Source organism: Lissotriton vulgaris, chromosome 12, assembly GCF_964263255.1.
Source record: "Lissotriton vulgaris chromosome 12, aLisVul1.2, whole genome shotgun sequence".
Classification (NCBI taxonomy): Eukaryota; Metazoa; Chordata; class Amphibia; order Caudata; family Salamandridae; genus Lissotriton; species Lissotriton vulgaris.
This window is the reverse complement of record NC_141700.1, coordinates 641,462,086-641,483,508: the sequence shown is the minus strand read 5'-3', so window position 1 is coordinate 641,483,508 and position 21,423 is coordinate 641,462,086. Positions and strand designations below refer to the sequence as shown.

The window sequence follows — 21,423 nt, the reverse complement described above, 5'->3', positions numbered from 1 at the left end:
GTGTGCCGTATAAAAAGTGAGCACGACGCAGTGCTTGTGTATCAACATTAAAATATATACAAAAGACGCCATAAATCATCCTTGGTTCAAATGCCAAGATTTACAAAAAGGCCTGTACATGCAACGTAGCATGGTGCGGATCAACATTAATCAAAGAACCAAAGGAGATATATGTCAACATTTCGGGTATACCCTTCTCTGGTGTATTGACTTTTCGACCGGCTTACTTGCTGAGCTTCGGACACAGAAGACCCTGATTACAGTTCAGGACCTGACTCGCTTGACCCGTATTATGGGATGATCTCTTGATTGTTACAAAATCACGGATGATATTATAGAACACTCTACATGATTGTCTGAGCCCTAACGAAGTTCCTTTGGTCGAAGGAACTAAACGCGTTGGCTGATGGCCACTTTTACGTTTGTCACCAATAAAACTAACTAAATGGACTAAAGTATGAGACTCCGACTTCATTTCTGGTGCACCTTCCATTTCTACAAAGACTTTGTTCTCTCTGGATTCCAGCGGCACTTAACAGCGGCAAGTGCCGGAAGTAGATGCACAGAACTCTAAATTTATACAAACAGGGATTGCTGTGCTGAACCTTAGGTCAGCTGTTATAAGAAGTGTTGTATTCCTTCTCTGGTGTATATTGGTGAGTCATCTGGTAATGCACACAGCAGATAACACATAGACAACAGTGTCTTCCGATGCTGACTGATGGGTGTTCCGGTTCGGTCTCCAGAAACATACAGATACTGAGCCAGACGACTTGTCCTGAAGAGACCCTTTTACTTACAACAAGAGGTCGAAACGTCGACATATATCTCCTTTGGTTCTTTGATTAATGTTGACCCGCACCATGCAAAGTTGCTTGCACAGGCATTTTTGTAAATCTTGGATATGAACCAAGTATAATTTATGGCGTCTTTTGTATATATTTTAATGTTTACATAACATAACAGGTGCATTTGTAAAGCGCACGTTCACCCAAGGGTATATTGGCGATGAATAACATTTTATTGTTACCCAACTCAATGGTGCTTATTTTATCGACCTCGGAAGGATGAAACGCTGGGTGGACCCACACTCAAATGTTTATACACACACATAAGCACTGCGTCGTCCGCACTTTTTATGCGTCACGCTGTTATTTGCATTTGTATTGGAGGAGAGCACACAACAGCAACAGAAACGTTTCTAGTCTCTTTGTCTATTTTTGCAACCCAAATGAGAACCGTCCATTGGGAGGCTTCAATAATGCATTTTGTTGTAATCTGTTCCTCTTGGTACGTTCCGTCCCCCCCTCCCCTACATTTGATGTGGGTTTCCCCTGATTTATACAAAGAGGGTTCCATTTGGTCACATAGAACCCCAGGGTGGACTCTGTTTACACGAGGCACCCTGACCCTGGTCTCCATGGGCATGGGGGGGTGGGGGGGGGGGGGGTTGTCCTTGTGACACAGTCCACACACACTGAAGGGAGCGAGGCATCGTATCAATGAAGGGAGGCCTTTCAGTGAAAGAGAAGAATAGGTTTTGAGGCGGTGGCGGAGGGAAACGACGTCACTTGCGGAAGAGGGTGTGCTATAATTGAGGCTATGATCTCACTGACATCTGAGAGCGCGTGATGTCATTCACTGAAACAGCGGAGAGATGTGACACTGAAGAAAAGCTGGGATGGTTATGATAGCTCTGAACTAATGGAGCGAGGCTGTGAGGTCGCTCCTCGCGAGAGTTGTTAGGTCATAGGGGTGGTGACGCCTGTGATTAAAGAGGCGGAGCTTGTGAGGGGAGTGGGAGGTGTGCTGTCACTGAGATGGGGGTTGTGATATGGGTGACTAGATGAGGGAAGTGTTAGGGCAGTGGCAGAGAAGGGGCATACAAATGTCAACGAATTAAGAGGCAGTACTTGAAAATGGAACATTGGTGGAGGATTGTTTGTTCACTAGCAGCTTGCGGCTTTGTGGCAACACTGAGGGGAAAGGGCGTGGCTGTGACGTCACATAATGAAAAGCACGTCATGCCGTCAGTGCCTTCTGAGGCTCGAGCTGTGACAGGAGACGTTTGACAGTCAAGTTGAACGTACTCCAGAAAACTAAACCACATATCAAACCAAGCACACTGCAGGCCTGGGAGGGAAATCCCGACACCCCACCCTGGGGTCGGCTCGGTCGCAGGCTGGGTGTGCTCTTTATTGTTCCTGGACAGACTCAAGACCATCTCGGCCGGCATCCATGGTCTCAGAACTAGACCCCCGATATAAGAAAATACAGCTTCGAACCCTTAGCCAATACGGCCTGCATTGTGTCGCTGAGTTATACAAAGCGCCAAGAAGCCAAGTTGTTGAACGCTGCGCTAAATAAATGCCAAATAAAATAGAAATAGAAACAGTGTGCGTTATATGCGTTGCTGCTTCCTACTTGGGACTTTCCCTGAATAAAAGCCGTAAATAAAAAATACACCGTGGCACCTTCTGTCTCGTGGCATCTTATGCCACCAGAGCGCCACGCGCATTAGAGGACAAAGCTGTATGTTGTTTTCTCGCTTTCCAATTTCAAGCCATATGTTATTTTCCTCGAGACACCAAGGGTGGAAATCGGGGGTCAGCGCCCACACGCTTTACGGGGGTGGGCGCGCATCAGAGGCCATTACAAGAGAAGCGCCCTGATCGCGCTTAGACGCGCCTCGCAGCGCCAAGCAGATGATGGATGAGAAAAGCTGCCGCTTCTGCCTGCTCTGCTGACGGTACACGCAGGGCCTCCGCAGCGACAGGCAGCTGCAGAGCCTCCCGCGGGCAGATGCGGCACACCCACGCGCCGCGGAGGAGAGCTGCCAAGTGCCAGCCGCTGCCGGGGGTGGCAGGTGTTTCCGGGGGTGTGCCGCACCTGGCAGGTAGAGCGCCCGTGAGGACTGGCATCGAGTCATGCCTACTGCCCCCTTGACAGCAGCTCGCGAGTGAGTGATGCACAAGGGAGACCGTCCTCGGGGGCGAGGCACATGAGGGCGCAAGCCTGGCAAGATCTGGGAGGTAGAAAAGGTTAGGTGTACCCCGCCATCCTCCGTGCCAAGAAACCGTGCCCATCTCAGTTAATTTAAAGTGTCGCTGCTGGAGGAGCAGTATGGAGGATATATGACATCACAGCAGGGAGGCTTTATGACCTCACGATACATGCCACTGTGAGGGCACAGGAGCCTTATTACAACACATCGAGTCTTCATGACATCAGAACACATGGTATATTGACAGCTTGGGAGAGGACTTCAGAGCTGGAGCTTTATGACGTCAACGCAGGGCTGCTTAATCGGAGAGAAGCTTTGTGACATCACAGCAGCGTGACTTTACTGCGTGGGCTATTGATAGGCAGTATTATGACGTCATTGGCGGACTCACAAGGTATCTGTGACATCACAGCAGGAGGAATCCATTTCACCACAAAGGTGGGCATCTGTGGCATCACCACAGCAAGAAGAATCCATGTCACCAGAAAGGCGGGCCTTCGTGACATCAACACAGCAGCAAGGGTGACACTGATTGAAAGAAACGCTGCACCTGTTCTTGCTGCAGAGCGATTGTGATGTCACGCTGATGTTCCATCACCTACAGGCCAGCTTCAGATAATACCTGAAGGAAATGAGCCTTCACGGCACCCGTAGGTGGGCCTCTTGTATACCTCGCGCAACTGTTTGTGGGAGCATGAAATCGACACACTGCTGCAGCTTATGAGCATGGCATCACAATGGAGTGTATTGTCCTATTACTTCACGAGCGTGACATCACAAAGAGGTCCAGTGTATGATTTCACCAGCGCCTCACAATGCGCTCCATTGTGAATAACACATCATAAGCGCATGCCATGACATCACAATAGGGGTTCATTGTAAGGCCGTGTATTGTGAGTATCTTGATTGACATCACAACGGTAACTTACAAAGCAGGTGGCAGCTGCTTGTGGAGTATTCAGACGCCCTCGTGACATAATGTGGCGGCAGCCTGGTAAACCCTGCCTTCTGTACACATATATCAACACGCTGTTGAGCCGGCCTTTTGTTGGGTGTTTTGTTTTGTCCACAACAGGGCGTAGCTTGGTCAATTAGATTGGAGGCGGGGAGGGGGTGTAAGCTTTAGATTTCCCAACAATCACGCTGGCATATAATGTTAAAATACATTATACCATAAGCAGGGCGCATGAGAGGGTCTTAAGAGCAGTGGAAAAGGGAGAGGAACGCGGATTGGTAAGAGTACTGAGAGAAAAAACACAATATTTTGTAAAACAACCAACATTTTTTAGCACTTTCAAAAAGGAGAGGATGTGTGAGCGTTTTTGTATGAGTGTGTGTGAAAAGTCCTGGTGAAAACCGTCAGGCATCTCACCATACCAGACTGAAAGCACTTGCACTCAACTATTTATCAGAAAATACATTTATTGGCGAGGGGGGGGGGGACTCCAACCACTCCCCCTTGAAGCTACAAACGGGGTCCGTAAACTGTTGAACTTATCCCCAGCTCCTCACGCTCATACATGAACGAAAAGCATTGCAAGACCATTTACTAGAAGTTTAACGACATCCTGTCATGAGCTGTCAGTCGCATCGCTCTCCAAGCTCCACGTTCACGAGCTGCTGAGGATTGATGTGACCGTGGCATAGCGGCTAGTAGCTAGGTTTAACCTATTTCTAGGCACCTCCTATTTTGCTAGATGAAGGAACAGAGGAACATGGAAGTAAAGTGATTTACCCAAAACATAAAGTATGGTTAATCGAGATTCTGTTCGTGACACACGGCTAGCGACTTAATCACACCATCAGAAGAAACAAAGGGCCTTATGTATGAACACATTTTCCCATAGACACAGAATGGGTAAAACCCCTTGATACACCTGGCCCGAAGCACGAAGAAAGCAAAAAACGAAGTAGTATCAGCAAATTTAGGCAAATACACACAGTGGTCAAAAATAAACCATAGGGCACTCTTTTGGTGTTGACTGATCATAACCGGTGAATAAGAGTGTCACGTCGACTCTCCCTACCTCTCTTTTTGTTTTGGGGGTATGTCTACACCCATCTAGTGGCCACTGCCCCCTTGGTGATCCATGGTGCGCAACCCATAAACAGTCTGCTAATTGCGCTAGCGCCTGAAAGCGCGTAAATAGCATGCATGCACTACATAAAAGCGTGCAACACAACAGCTGCGCCTACAAATGACTAATGACTCCTGCCCTACGCAGAAGATGGGACAGCCTCTCTTCTGGCACCCTGGCACAAGTGTTGCCTTAAGAATGTAGTGGGCCCGGGGCAAAAAAATATTATAGGGGCCACTTTTTGGAACAACTGAATTATATTACACATTTTCTGCTAATTCGAGTTCCACAATGGCAAACAAAATTGAATCATATGTTAAAGGCTGAGATGGGGAAATAGAGAAAAGTTTACTTTCGGAGGGGGCCCTTGGAAGGTGGGGGCCCTAGGCAATTGCCCACTTGCCCATGCCTTAAAACGTCTCTGCCTGGCACAGGGAGTTAGCTAGTTTCAACCCACACACATTACCTTAACGTTACTCCCGCACGCAACCATGCTATGCAGAGCTGGGGCCTGCGCCCACTCTGTCACTGCACGTCTTCGATGAGCACCTGTCCTCGGCTGACAGCAGCGTCACTTCCTTCAAACCGCGCTATCTTTGCGAGACAGTGGCACAATTACATCTGGGCATTCTTGGGCGGAAGTGTGCATGGCAACAGGGCCTGCTTGCTTTTTTAAACGGACTGAGCTCCTTCTGCAAAGGGTCGTCAAGGTGTGCGGGTCTCCAGCTGGGGAGCATCCCTTCTAGGCGCTTTCCCCTCATTTCTCGCCAGGCAGCACAATACAAACACTGGCCTGTAGCACGGAGCGGCACACCTGTCGTCCCTTCACACACCTTTTGAAAAGCAGAATGAATGATTGAATGCATCACATTTCCTCGGTATCACACACTGCAAACTGAATCTCCCTTGGTAAACTCCCAATTTTTTAGAAAACAAAAAAAGTAAAGCATTTTGTCTAGAAGGGGAACACATATTGGGCAAGGGTGTAAACGGAGATTTGAATCAAAGTCTGGAAGCGTCGAAATCTGCGATTTCACCGCTAGACTCTATTTTTTATTGTTTCCATTTCTTGAAAAAGGGGCACAGTTCCCTCGATTAATTAGCCGGGATACTCCCATGTCATTTTAAAACACGTATGCCAATGAGGGCGCGTGTGCCAAACGATGCTCCTAAAATATTTGACCGGAAAGAGTACCCCCCACCCCTCCCACCTTGATACTGTCTACTCGGGGCTGATCAGCTGCCAAGCCCCATCCACACCCCACTCATTGTGCAGAGGTTTACACGGTGTACTGATAGAGCTGGGATTTTATACTGCAAAGTTCTTGTTTTACGAACCACGCCGATTCCTTTGTTAAACGCATGATGGATCCTTCGATAGGCCTGCATTTGATCCTATCCCTCGAGTGGTTAAAGCGTCACTGCAGCTCCCCAGCCCCTCTGACTTGAGTTTCATGTAACATTCTGCCTACAGTCCCACAGAATCCCGAGCCACTAGATGGAAGTGCATACAACACACCTAAAGGCCGTGGCCAGCCCGAGGAAGTGTCCCACAGATGCCTTGACCTTACAAGGAAATGCGGGAGGGGGTGAGGCGGTTCTTTTTGCAGGGGTTGTAGCTCGGAGAAACCGACTATAGCCCCCACGGCACCGAAGAGGAGGAGACACAATGTTGCACTATTATTTATATAGCGCTTTCGTTAAAGCGCTTCAGGCACACTTAAAGGCAAAAATATGACAATATAATCGACAGCGCCCACTATATAATTATTTAGCAATTCAGACATCCATCAATAGGTGCTTAATGCGCATACACACCTGCCAAGCGAAGCGCACTAATACCGACCGCGGACACATGCATGCCGTTGAATACAGCCTGCTCTCGCCCACCAGAGGCACTTACAACTTGCTAAAACTAGCAAACTCACCCTGATAACCGCCCACAGCACTAAACTGAATCAAACACTGTCTGCCATGGAAACGTCGGAAACACATCCTGCACTACAGAAAGGCGCTGCGATACCATACCGATGGCAGATTCGGCGCTATACAACTGCTAATTCAAAATATAACTTTAAAAAATGGAACTATTATTAACCAGTTGAACTCAATTTGTCGTTATCATAAGGATAAAGGTGCGAGTTGACCTCACTGGAACTCGAATGTCCAAAGCAGATCGGACACACACTCGCCTGGCAGCAAGCGCACAAGGCGCTGAGATACCTTAATGACATAGGACCTCGATAACCCCCAGCTTTAGCGCTATATACATACCAGTGCCTCGCGAAAGCACTTCCAGCCAATCCCGAAAACACCTGGAAAAGGGTGTGATGCTGATAGTGACAGAATTCATTAATCTAGAAGGTATAGTGAAACAGTGACTTACTGTCCTGAGGTCGAGATGGGCTGTGAGGTAATTTCACAATCAGGAGAAAAAAAGACAGGAAATCCAGGAATTCTTTTATAGGAAGATAATGGTGAATCCACCAGCAGCGGGGATGGGGAGCTCGGGATTCCGGTGTCCGGTAAGGGGAACGGAGGATTAAAGCTCAGGGAATCACTCCGGCATCTGTCCTCCGGCCATGTTCCCAGGCAGTGGATCCGAACTTGACAGCTGAGAATCCGGCTGCGGACCCCTGCCGATCCCAGCGCCTCCTGCCGCCCCGGCAGACTTCCAGCGCTGCTCGCCCCTCCACTCGGGCTCGGCGCCCAGCTGCCCCTCTGCGCTGCCAGGAAGGAACGCTCGGGCGTGCGTGGTTTTGTAAATCCAGGGTCCTGGGACGCGCAGGTCTTTGGTTAGAAGAGTTTGAACCCCCGGGGTCCTGCTTCACCTCCTCTCCCGCGGACAGCCTCCAGCCCCCTCCGCCTTACGCATCATCCTTCAGACCCTCACCTGCCCAGGCATCCAGCCCCGGGGGTCTGCGATCACAGCAGCAGGGCGAGAGCTGCCGCGAAATTGTGACGCCAAAAGTTCAAATCACGCAAACTGACCAACAACTTCTTCGGAAGTCGAGCTTTCTGCCTCTCCAGGCTCTGATGCTTACGAGCTCTGTCTTTCTGCCTCTCCAGGTTCTGGTGCTTGTGAGCTCTGTCTTTCTGCCTCTCTGGGCTCTGACGTCTGGAGAGCAGTATTTTTGCCTCTCTGCGCTCTGACGTTTTTAACGTAGTATTTCTGCCTCTCCAGGCTCTGACGCTTAGGCGCTATGTCCTTCTGTCTCTCCAGGTTCAGAAGCTTAGGCGCTACGTCCTTCTGTCTGTCCAGGTTCTGATGCTGAGGCGCAGCGTCCTTCTGTCTCTCCAGGCTCTGACGTGTAGTATCTCTCTAAACTCCGGTGCTGACGAGCTCAGACTTTCTGCCCCAGGCTCTGGGGACCTCTGTGCTTCTGTCCCACCAGCCTCTGAGCCTTTAGCGCTGTGGTTTCTGCACCGCGCTCGGATGCTGTGGCGCTCTGTCTGAGTGTCTTCCCGTCCTTCAGAGATCTGATGCTGTGGGACCCCGGCTTCCTGTCCCAGGCGCTAGCACTGTGGAACTCGCGCTCCGTTCCCTTCCCGGCTCCGATGCCGTGAAGCCCCGAGCCCCGCTGTCTGGGACCTGTGCCTTCCTCCCCTGGGCTCGGATGCCAGGGCGCCCCCTCGGTTCCTCCTGCCCCGATGCCCTGTCTCTGGGGCCCCCGGTCTCCGCTGCTGTGGGGCGCTCAGGTCCTGCCTTTCCGAGCGGTGATGCTGTGGGGTCCTGTCGCGCTCTCTCTCCTCACTCCACGGCTCTCGCAGTGCCGTCAGGGACAGTCCGCTCCCCCGGCCTCCCGCAGCTCGGTTGTTGCAGGACCCCAGCCCCTGCTGCGGTCACTGGAGGCCAGAAGAGCCCGGGGGTCGTGCGCATCCTTCGGAGCTGCGAGGCTGCTTCCTCGGCCAGTGTGATGCTTTTTTTTTTTGGTTCTTCTTCTCCCCTCCCTTGTTTCTGCCTCCTCCCTCCCTACCGTCTCCTCTCGTCTGCGCCTCTCCCCTGCTTCCCCTCTGCCCCCAGTCAGATGCTGACAGTCTCCTGCTCGCTCCCCCTCCCCCTCCCTGTCTCTTTAAAGCGCCATCTGCTCTGAGAATCCACACTATGTTCTAATCTGCCTGACAAGTTAGCAGAGGCCCCCTCCCTCGGTGCCACCCCCCACCCCACCTCCCACAAGACAACTCGCTCTCTTCTCTTTCTCTTTTTTTTTTGGGGGGGGGGGGGTTATTTTTAAAAACAAGTATCACTCGTAATTTCCCCAGTCTGCTTGGCAGAGCCCTCTGGTTACCGGTACCAAGGCTCTGTGCCTTCGACCTGGGAGAGGGGGACCCCCCTTGGATCTGTGTGTGTGTGGGGGGGTGCTTCCTTTACGTGTCCTCGAGATTCTTATGATTGAAGACGAGCACACCCACGTGCACACTGATGTATACACCTGTAAAATACATGACAGATTTCATTTACCCTCCCCCACCTTAGGGAGACGCTTCTCTTAGGGGAATCCCTCTCTGTCAACTGCTGCTGTGCCCTGCTTATTTTAGACAATAGTTACTTTTCCAGCACTGTAGAGGGGGGAGGTGGGTCACACCCCGGAAGAAGACCCCATCCGCCAAACTCTGAAATTATTTCCTCCAGCTATGCCTCCTTATTTTGTACTGCAGGGCGTGTGGGTGGGCGGCAGGCGTGCTCCTGCTCGCCGTCAGGGTGTTTTTTTGAGTGTCCACGCCCTCCTGCCTGTATCTTCCTCCCAGTGTGCGCCAGAGCTGCATTGCACCCCCACTGGCACACGCAGACGAGCCTATGGGTGAGTCTGAGGAGGAATTAAACCGCGCTCACCCTGGGCGCCCATTAACCCGTGTCTGCCTGCAGGGGGCGCTGTCTCACTGCAGGAAGCTGCTCGCGCAGTACATCCCGCGCGCAGCGCCTGCTTCCCCAACACCCCGGGCTTGGCTCCGGACCAGGGCTGATGCAGCCATGCAGGAATGCGCTGTGAAATCCAGGGATCCCTGGAAGAGAAAACAGAGCGGGAGGGAGTGGCCGCCCGACCCCCCACAACCAGAGCTGCCCAATAACAGGCGGTCCCCGGGTCTGCTAAATATTTAAGAGATAGACATGCTGTTAACTTCGGCACACGCTGTCCACCTTCTGCCGGCAGCCGGCCTGGCGTCTGTCTGCCGCTGGAGCCGAGATTTCTTCCATATTATTACTTAACTTTTCAAACCTACTACCCATGCAGACTTTATTTCAGTTTTTTAAAATTGAATTTGCTTGTCTTCAGAAGCACCTGCTCGTCGATAAAATGGAGAGCAGGTGTAAAACCTGCCCGCAGCCCCGGACCAAATGTAGACGTAAAAACACTCAAAGTTGCTATTAATTGAAGAAGGAAAATACAGGCAAAAGTGTTGATTGCGTTCGAAAATCGCGATTTTAAACATAGGCACACAGACAGCACGACTATGTTCTGTGATGTGCAGGGAGGTCACAGCCGGGGGCGAGGTAATTATTAGCGAATACATGCTCTGTCAGTGAGATTTATTTACTAGGCGTCGGCCTGGGTGGCCCAAATAGTGACCGCCCCCCTCAACTGGCTTATTATTCCACCCCCTACGCCCCTCTTTCCAAACTGTGGTCCACTTAAGCCCCGACCCACGCCTGCCCCCTCTAACTACTTCGAGGCACCGAACATTCATGAGTGTGTGAGTGAAAGGGCGCGTGCACTGCAGTAGTGGCGTAACGAAACTCGAGCCCCCCGTAAAGTACATTAAGGGGGCCCCCAAGCTCTGGACGGTCAGGAGCTCTCAGGCAATTGGCCTACTGCCGATGCATACTGCTTCAGCCCCCCCCCCCCCCAGCTCGCCGCCCCCCCTGCACCACGGGGGCTGCGGGTGCTTTTGTTACGCCACTGGCGTGAAGTGCCCAGAGTGCAGAGTAGCCCCCTCTAGACGCCATCACAGAATGACTGCTGCCCCTCTGGAGGAGTTAAATGGCTAATATTGTGGGGGCAACTTCACCCCGAGCAGGGCCGGGTCAGGGGGTTGGCGAGACTGCAACTGATGTGATTGTGGGGCACAACACGTGTAATCCGGAGATTACCTTTTAGGAGGATTGATGCTGATATTACAGAATAAATAAACATGTATAACAAAGTGTAATGCTTCTGGGGGGCTGTGTAGTATCAAAATGTCGTTGCCATCGGTGACATACAAATTGTGTCTCCAATACCTCTACAATATATCACCCCACTGGATGTGATAGAAGAAAATCTAAACCCAATGGGGAAATATGTTGTAGTTCTATTTAAGATACAATGTTTATGCCAGGCAGTATTTCAGGTGAACAACCTTTACAACAAAACTTTTACAACGCACCACCATTACAAAGCGACCATTACAACGTAAACCATTACAACGCATTGCACTGGGGGCGCTCTAGGACGCCACTGCATCAAAACCTTATGCCTGCCTCATAGCAGGTGTAAGGTTGACGCAGTGCAATAGGTATAGGCCTCCCCCGTGCATTGCTGGTGTTGCGTCATGCTTACAACACACCTCCAGCAATGCATGTGTATTGCGCCGACAGATACGTCAGGATTTCTGATGCATCTGTCAATCCTGGAGCACCATACCTTTAATACGGCGCACCCATGGTGTCGCAAGGAGGGCGCAGTGAAAAGTGTTGCAGTGCTGTTTTATCGCAGTGATGCAGCACTTTCCATAAATTAGGCCCTCCGAGTTTTGATTTGGACGATGTCGCTATAAAGCCAAGGCAAAGATGTGTCCTATGCTGCATCAAACTCTTCTTCTCACATCAGAACCTTTAGACTGTAGTAAAGTGCTGATCGCATTCCTGCCTCGGGGACACTACTGCTTTGCTCTCAGCAGTGGCACAGGTGGACCCTACCCTCAACGGGCCAAAATCTTTCAGGGGGCCCTGTCGTGTAGTTCCTATAAACCTATATAGGACCTGCACGTTTAGACAACTTACACTGTAGGATTGGTGTCCAGACTGAATCCAGACACCCCTACCAGGTATGTTTGCCTGTATACCAGCTACCTCACAGTGCCACTAGAAACTCCTAGTACCAAGGAGAGAATAGTTCTTGGCAACTATCCAACAAGACAACCCTGTATTGTGGAAACATTTGACTACATTTCGCTCAGTCACCAGGCCCGGTCCGTGCACAGCGTTATACCGGGGCGGTGACGTCAGGCAGGGGAGGGTCACGTTGGGGGGTTGTAAAATGCGGGATATGGACCATTACAGGTAAGTACCGGAAAAAAAAAAACGAATTTCGTTGCCCACACTGCATTGCCAAATGTGCTGCAGTGTGGGCAACTACATTTTTTTTTCTTTTCGGTACTTACCTGTAATGGTCCATATCCCGCATTTTACAACCCCCCCACCCTGACCCTCCCCTGCCTGACGTCACCGCCCCGGTATAATGCCCTGCACGGGCCGGGCCTGTCAGTCACTCGTGCTCACTTTGTCTCAGAGAGTTACACAAAATAAACAGTGGGAACTTTTCTCAATAAGCATTTATTGAACCCGCGTTATTCTAGTGTAAAATAGGTGTGCTGTAACAACCATAAGGCAGTAACAGATATAAATGATTATAAGCACCAACAGAGTAAACGAGTGGTAGATTTCTACCACAGTGCTAAAACAATGAATACAGGCAGGTATTAACATACATGACAGTAAAAATGCGTACGGCTACAATGCGATCCTAACTAGATGTACCTAAGTGTACATAGCAGGTCTGTAGGTGTAGAGGTAAGAATCCCTCTAGGATAAAGTCAACCCCATTACCTGAAGTGAGAGACCGTGGAACCCCGTCTTGGTCCTGCGATGGACACTCCACGAGGGATGTCAGACCACTGCAAGCTGGAGTGTTTGCATGCAGGAACCTCAGCATCTCTCGTCAGTGTGTCAACATGGAAGTCCTTTTCTCCTCTGACTACCGCAGCAAGATATGGTGTTTGTACCCAAAGTTGTACCCTCTGGGGTTTTACCTTGCTGTGTCATGTCGGATTTAGGATGACAGAAGGAATGACCCTTATACATAGTTATTAAGCAGGAGATGGTAGTCCTGCTGAGGTTCTAAGAATCCACATGCATAATGGATGAGGCTAGTTTTCAGGGAAAACCCCACGTCCTACAAGCAGTACCGTAACTAGCTAAAAGATCAGTCCCAGGAACAGTTATGTAGTATAATAGTAGGGGAGAATATAGGTGAACTGTTGAGTTGCTACTTGAGCCTATATTGGGGTACCTATATGAAACATACCAGCCTCTAGAAAGCACAAGGCAAATGGATATCTGTGATATATGGGAGACTCAGGGGCCCCTCATCAAATCCTGTAGCAGGGCCACACCATTTTGCGTTACACCACTGACTCACAGGCGTCTCCAAATTAAGCGTTAAGCGTGACTGATCACATCTCTCCAATTGCCAAGTTTCAAAATTAGATTCCACTGGACAAAAAAATTGTTCTTAGGACTGCATAGACCACACACGAAACTCTTCCCCAACAATCACCATCATACCTGTCATGGAAACCAAACCTCCTCGGTGAAAACTGTAACAAAAGTAACAAAGACCTGCTCACTGTAGGAATCCCGAAATATACGAACCAAAAGAATCTCAAACAATCCTTCTCAGGGGGTGCACCAAGAATCTGGAACAGTGTCCCAACCAACAACCTCTTACACCCTTCAAACAGTCCTTGGAAAATGTTTGTGAATAGTTTTTGTAAAACTATACAGAGGGGCTACTTTTGTGTCCAAGAGCACATTGTGCAAGAGTGGAATATGTCACTCACACGGAGGTAAGTCAATGCTGAAATGGGCTGCCCTGTGCCCCATGGAGTGTGTGTGTGTGTGTGTGTAACAACACTTTGAAGACAATAAAAACCAACAACAAACGTTCGTACAGACAACGGAAAAAAACTAAACATCCAGCAATTCAACAACATCCCTGGAAGTACCTCAATAAACATGCGACCAAAAGACATTCACACCTTCTGTAAATGGTTCTCTACTGCACTGGATAAAGAGATAACAACAAAAAACACATCCAGAGTTGACCACAACAAGACCACAGCATGCCTTAATGACAACATTAAAACAATGAAAACACAGCTCAACTTACTGAAATGCAAATGGAGAAAATCAGGAGATGAAACCGACAAAAGCATGCTACGGCTCTTTAATAGAGTCTACAAAAGGGCTATCAGACCACAAAAAGACACCACTACACCATGTGCATAACTGAAGCAGTTGCCCTTCCAAAGAACTTCATAACATTCCAACAATTCAGAGTCCCTAAACACCAAAACAACACAATCACAATTCTTATGTAACAAAATCTTCAATGATTTGATCTTAAAAAATTACAAAGATTGAAAGTTACTTGAAGGAGACTTCAGACAACACCACAACCATGCACCTAACTAACACAGAAAGAGAAACCAATAGCCATGCATTAATGCATACCTTCAATACCTTGTTTCAAAACAATTTCCTCAATATTATTATTCAGTCAGACCATCGAGATTATGATCAGACACAGCGCCACCAATAATCATTAAAGATATCCTTCGCTCAACCTGTGCAGGGGAGGCAGCCAGATGTCTACTCAACAAGTCCCTGAAACTAGGTTCATTACCACCTGCGCTCACAACCAACCAGCAAGCAAACCTCAACCTATCTGATCCAGCAACCTACAGGCCCATATCAAATAGTCCAACCTTAAGAACATTTTTGAAAAAGCAGTGTTTACCCAGCTCTCTAACTTTACAGAACATTCTGGCTTACTGTCAGACCAACAGCCCAGCTTCAGAACAGGAAGAGGCCCAGAGTCAGCCATTATATGTATCTGGTATGATCTAAAACCCACAGTGGACAAAAACAGAGCTGCTGCCTTATTACTTTTGGATTAACAGCTGCTTTTGACACTGCCCACCACCACACGCTACTGCAAAGGCTTCGCAATATTGGAATCCCTGAAAATGCTTTAAAATTGATTGCTTTTTATCTCACAGACAAAGTGTAGTCTACCTAACCCTTTTTACAACACCTCCTCACACACAACACTGTGCCGATCCCCCAAGGGTCCATCATATCCCCCTTATTATTCAACATCTTCCTAACCCCCTTCCCAAATCTCATTAAATCATACAATCTCAGCTGTTGTGACTATGCAGATGACACCCAAATCATTTAAAAAAAATGGATAGCCCGAAGACCTCCACACCTCAAACCTTGATGATTGCATCCAAGCCATAAACACATGAATGATGAATGACCATCTAAAGCACAATACCGCAAATATTGAAATTATGACACGTGGACAATGACACAACTACAAGCCTGCCACCATATGGCCTAAGGAACTTGAAGCCCCTCTACAACATCAAAAGAAGTTAGAAACCTGGGAGTAACCTTGGATTTGAATATATGATGTTACAACACAAGCAATTACAATGCAGGCTTTTACAACGCACTCACTACATCGCCCCTACCATTACGTGGCATGATTTTACAACACATGCCATTACAATGCATTTTTAAAAACTAGCATTACAACACATTCCATTACAATGAATACCATTACAACGCATACCATTACAACGCATAATACTTGTAGGGCAACAGTAGAGTAAGTGTTTGATTGTGCAGGGGTAAAAATTACTATTCCCACTCCAGTGAGTGCAACAGTAGGGTAAGTGTTGGATAGTGTAGGGGTACAAATTACTATTCCCACTCCAGTGAGTGCAACAGTAGGGAAAGTGTTGAATGGTGTAGGGGTAAAAGTACTATTCCCATGTACCCCAAAACCCATAACCACCCTAAAACTAAAAAAATCTCCATTATTTACCTTATAATGCATTGTAATGGCATGCGTTGTAATGGTATGTGTTATAATGGCATGTGTTGTAGTGATATGCACTGTTATGGCATGTGTTGTAATGGCATGCGATGTAAAGGCAGTTGCGTTGTAACAGTTGCATTGTAAAGGTAGGTTATTGTAATGACTGCGTTGTAATGGATGTTCCCCATGTATTCAGACCTATCCTTGATACCTCATGCTGACAACGCCACAAAACTGTCTTCTACACAATGAAACCACTATGTTGCATCTTGGCATACCTTGCATACCAACACAAACTGCAAGCTGTTCCCATGCTCCTAATCGCCAAGCTTGACAATGCCAACAGCCTTGGCGCACCAGCAGTGATTATACACAAAGTACAATGCATCCAAAATGCTTCTTCAAGGCTTCTTTTCTGCCTTCACCAACGAGAACGCATGACTCCAGTTTTGCAATCTCTCCACTGCTGACCTATAGCTAGGAGGGCGATGTTCAAGGCACTCTGCGTTGTCCACAGAGCCTACCAAGGAAAAGGACCATGAAAATAAACATAACATTTAAGCAATACAAATCAAACAGAACACTGCACCACTTATCATCAAACCACCTTACCATAAGAAATGCGTAGGATGCACTGCTTTCTCACACAAGCCACCAAGCTCTGGAACACATTGCCAGCCAACATTAGAAGCACCCAGGAGCATATACACTTCAGAAGACAGTTGAAAAAGTGGCTATTTCCGAGAAAACATTACCACCCGCATCCTAAGAGCAGAGCCCAGGAAACATTCCACCCTCAAGAGCAGTCCTCAGCTTAAAACTCACGAATAGTAAATTCAACCAGCAAACTGCTTTCATTATGCAAGTGCGCATAAAAGGGTTGACCAATGGTTTGCCGTAGCATTATATACGATTCAGAAAAGGGGGTGGTGATGAACAGAGTGTCTGAATTAAGCAGACCACTATTACCCAGTCCAAAGGTCAGGGCTTAATCCATCACCGTTATTTAGCTTACTGCACCATCCCAGCTCAGAACCTGGCTATATGCAAATCAGTCTGTCCCTGGCCCAGTGCATCATGGGAACAGGGCAGACTAAACTACCAAGCCAATTCTTTACCAGAAAGGAGACAAGCTTCCGGGGACCGGTTTCTGGCATTTCAGCCGTCGTCGGCCCGGCTTGCTTGAATCCTGATGGTGCAGTGAGCAAGGGACTCATGTCTGAGTATACCCTGCCACACCTATAGTGGCCAAAAACGATTCAGAAAAGGGGGTGGTGATGAACAGAATGTCTGAATTAAGCAGACCACTCTTACCCAGTCCAAAGATCAGGGCTTGAGCCATCACCGTTATTTAGCTCACTGCACCATCCCATAATGCCAGAAACCGGTCCCCGGAAGCTTGTTTCCTTCCCAGTATAAGAATTGGCTTGGTAGTTTGGTTTGCCCTGTTCCCATGATGCACTGGGACAGGGACAGACTAATTTGCATGTAGCCAGGTTCTGAGCTGGGATGGTGCAGTGAGCTAAAAAATTGTGATGGATCAAGCCCTGATCTGTTGACTGGGTAGGAGTATTCTGCTTAATTCAGAAACTCTGTCCATCACCACCCTCTTTTCTGAATCGTAGCATTATATAGTTCTGCGCAGTTATGGCCCACAAAAATACTAAAACCATAATAAGCAGCAGTCAGCAACAATTTGCAACTTATAACTATTAAATTCATGTAATGCATATCTCCTATGAGGGTTATCCATCACCAGCACTGTACAGAGAAAAACCAAACATCACCAAATGAACAGGCATGGAAAAACCGAAGAGACCTGTCGAAGATTAGTGGACAATTCTGGAGGACTTTAATATAGTCTATTCACTGCAGGTCCCTAATATCTATAGAATATGACCGCTTCCTTACATCTCACATAGACACTCGGATTTGGGACGATAAAATAAATGTCCATCCCAACAGATCTCTCTTCTTCTATCTCCCTCCAACCATGGCAGCTCAAGACCACAACTATACACAAAATATCAGACTGGACAACCCAGTGCAGAAACCAGCTAAGCAGACTATATCATATGAAATACCACGGTGGGACCAGCGCACTGAAAACCATAAACCTACATGTGTCCCACTTCATCATCGAATACACTGCTACGTGCTGTGTCTCATAACACAATAACGGCACCTAGGCAGTCCTCACACCCAACATGGAAACACTCCCCACACAGGATCAGAACAAAAACAGCATTCTTCCAACCACACACCCTACATGGGGCAGCATGCTACTCATGTAGGCATGCACTTCAGAGCCCCAAATAGGAGATGTAAGAGCTATATAAATGCTGCAATCCAATCCAGTTCAGACCAATACAATACAACACAGGGCCAGTAACACTTCAAGAGGGGAGCACTTGAAAGCTGTTGCATCGCTGGCTTGCATGGACTCTGCCTGTGTCTTCAGTAAGCACTTGCTGCTAAGAAATCACCACCTCAGGCGAGGCTGCTAGGGACAGGGCTGTCAGTCACATGTACGGTTTCTGCCTGACATGGGAGGGCTGTCAGCCACATGTACTGTTTGTGCCTGGCATGGGAGGGCTGTCAGTCACATGTACAGTTTATGCTTGACATGGAAGAGCTGTCAGTCACATGTATGGTTTGACATGTCTGCTAAGAAATCACCACCTCACGTCAGGCTGCCAAGGGCAGGGCTGTCAGTCACATGTACGGTTTGTGCCTGACATGGCTGCTAATAGTTCACCACCTCAGGTCACTCTGGCAAGGACATGGCTGTCAACCACATGTATGGTTTATGCCTGACTTGGCTAGTAAGAGTTCACCACTTCAGGGTACTCTTTCAGGGGCACGGCTGTTAGACACATATATGGTTTGTACCTGACATGGCTGATAGGCACACAGCACCTCAGGTCATGCTGCCAGTGGCATGGCTGTCAGTCACACGTGGGGTTTATACCTGACATGGATGGTAAGAGTTCACCACATCATGCCACGCTACCAGGGGCAGGGCTGCCAGACACGTGCGGGTTGTGCCTAGAAAAGGTTGGTAGTTCTGGGCAGAGTCCTTAGTTCTGGCTCGCGCCTTTCATACTGTCCGTAGTGCTGGAACACACTGAGTCTGTATCTCTGGGAGTTAGCTTAGGCTGAGCAGTGTCAGGCACTTAAAAACATATTACTGTTAGGAAAGGAATTTTCAGTACTGGATCCCAGTCATAAAAGACAACCTGAGCTAGGGCAGAGTCGGTCAAAGTCAGGCACGTGCCTGTCCAAGTCTGGTGTGGCTGGAGGAGAGTCAGTTACACAAGTTTCAGTGCATCAGAGACTAACAACAATTATTGTTGATGCACTTAATAATGGCGAAACCGTGGTATGGAGCGCTATATGAAATACAATTATCAGTATGAAGAGGTTTGTGCCCCAAAATTCACGTTTATCTGATAAAGCGCCGTTCACAGCTGGCGTGGGCCTTTGAGCGGCCTGTAGATCTGTGGCACAGTCACACATATTGTATTGTATTGTATTGTATTTGCATTTATATAGCGCTTACTACCCCTGACGAGGTGTTGAAGTGCTTTTTTTGGAGAGTGATACAGAAAAGGGGGTGGTGATGAACAGAGTGTCTGAATTAAGCAGACCACTCTTACCAAGTCCAAAGATCAGGGCTTGATCCATCACCGTTTTTTAGCTCACTGCACCATCCCAGCTCAGAACCTGGCTATATGCAAATTAGTCTGTCCCTGGCCCAGTGCATCATGGGAACAGGGCAGACTAGACTACCAAGCCAATTCTTCACTGGAAAGGAGACAAGCTTCCGGGGACCGGTTTCTGGCATTTCAGCCGTCGTCGGCCCGGCTTGCTTGAATCCTGATGGTGCAGTGAGCAAGGGACTCATGTCTGAGTATACCCTGCCACACCTATAGTGGCCAAAAACGATACAGAAAAGGGGGTGGTGATGAACAGAGTGTCTGAACTAAGCAGACCACTCTTACCCAGTCCAAAGATCAGGGCTTGATCCATCACCGTTTTTTTAGCTCACTGCACCATCCCAGCTCAGAACCTGGCTATATGCAAATTAGTCTGTCCCTGGCCCAGTGCATCATGGGAACGGGGCAGACTAGACTACCAAGCCAATTCTTCACTGGAAAGGAGACAACCTTCCGGGGACCGGTTTCTGGCATTTCAGCCGTCGTCGGCCCGGCTTGCTTGAATCCTGATGGTGCAGTGAGCAAGAGACTCATGTCTGAGTATACCCTGCCACACCTATAGTGGCCAAAAACGATACAGAAAAGGGGGTGGTGATGAACAGAGTGTCTGAATTAAGCAGACCACTCTTACCCAGTCCAAAGATCAGGGCTTGATCCATCACCGTTTTTTAGCTCACTGCACCATCCCAGCTCAGAACCTGGCTATATGCAAATTAGTCTGTCCCTGGCCCAGTGCATCATGGGAACAGGGCAGACTAGACTACCAAGCCAATTCTTCACTGGAAAGGAGACAAGCTTCCGGGGACCGGTTTCTGGCATTTCAGCCGTCGTCGGCCCGGCTTGCTTGAATCCTGATGGTGCAGTGAGCAAGGGACTCATGTCTGAGTATACCCTGCCACACCTATAGTGGCCAAAAACGATACAGAAAAGGGGTGGTGATGATCAGAGTGTCTGAATTAAGCAGACCACTCTTACCCAGTCCAAAGATCAGGGCTTGATCCATCACCGTTTTTTAGCTCACTGCACCATCCCAGCTCAGAACCTGGCTATATGCAAATTAGTCTGTCCCTGGCCCAGTGCATCATGGGAACAGGGCAGACTAGACTACCAAGCCAATTCTTCACTGGAAAGGAGACAAGCTTCCGGGGACCGGTTTCTGGCATTTCAGCTGTCGTCGGCCCGGCTTGTTTGAATCCTGATGGTGCAGTGAGCAAGGGACTCATGTCTGAGTATACCCTGCCACACCTATAGTGGCCAAAAACGATACAGAAAAGGGGGTGGCACGCTACTCCAGGGACCATAGAGGATTAGTGTTGAATAAGTATAAGGAAACATGGAAGTACATTTTAAGTGGTGGATAGGTTAGTCAGTTATTTGGATTTAGAAGGATAGTGGAGGGATAGAAGAGGGAAAAAAGGCTTGCATTTATATAAGTAAGACTTGTGTCTCTGAAAGGCTGGGGGGGGGGGGTTGGTCATATGCCAAGCTTGTGTTCTGAAAGACAATATGGGATGGGGTTTAGGTAAGCAAGGTATTTACCTGTGCACACCCTATTGAACGCAAAGCGCAATGCTTACAACTCTTTACTAAGCGTGCGTGCTGTCTGGTGGAAGGGCAGCCAGCCCAATTGGAAGAACAACAGCTAGTGGGGCAACCACTGGTTTACCAGACGCACAGCAAAAGTTAAAGTATGACAATGTTACACATACATTGAATTGATAACACTAATAGAGATCAATAAAGAGTTCAAT

General features: G+C 48.4%; 1 protein-coding gene across 3 annotated transcripts in view; it reads right to left on the bottom strand.

Moving 5' to 3' along the window:
• The window catches only part of CBFA2T3 (CBFA2/RUNX1 partner transcriptional co-repressor 3), a 353,436-nt gene that overhangs the window by 126,692 nt on the left and 205,321 nt on the right, over positions 1–21,423 (bottom strand). The window contains exon 1 of one of the 3 annotated variants that reach the window (XM_086945803.1): positions 7,469–9,070. The exons of the other annotated variants lie outside the window; for them this stretch is intronic. The gene's annotated coding sequence lies outside the window, so the exon portion shown is untranslated. Of the gene's footprint in view, positions 1–7,468; positions 9,071–21,423 lie in introns of those variants that run through there. 3 annotated transcript variants of the gene reach the window in all.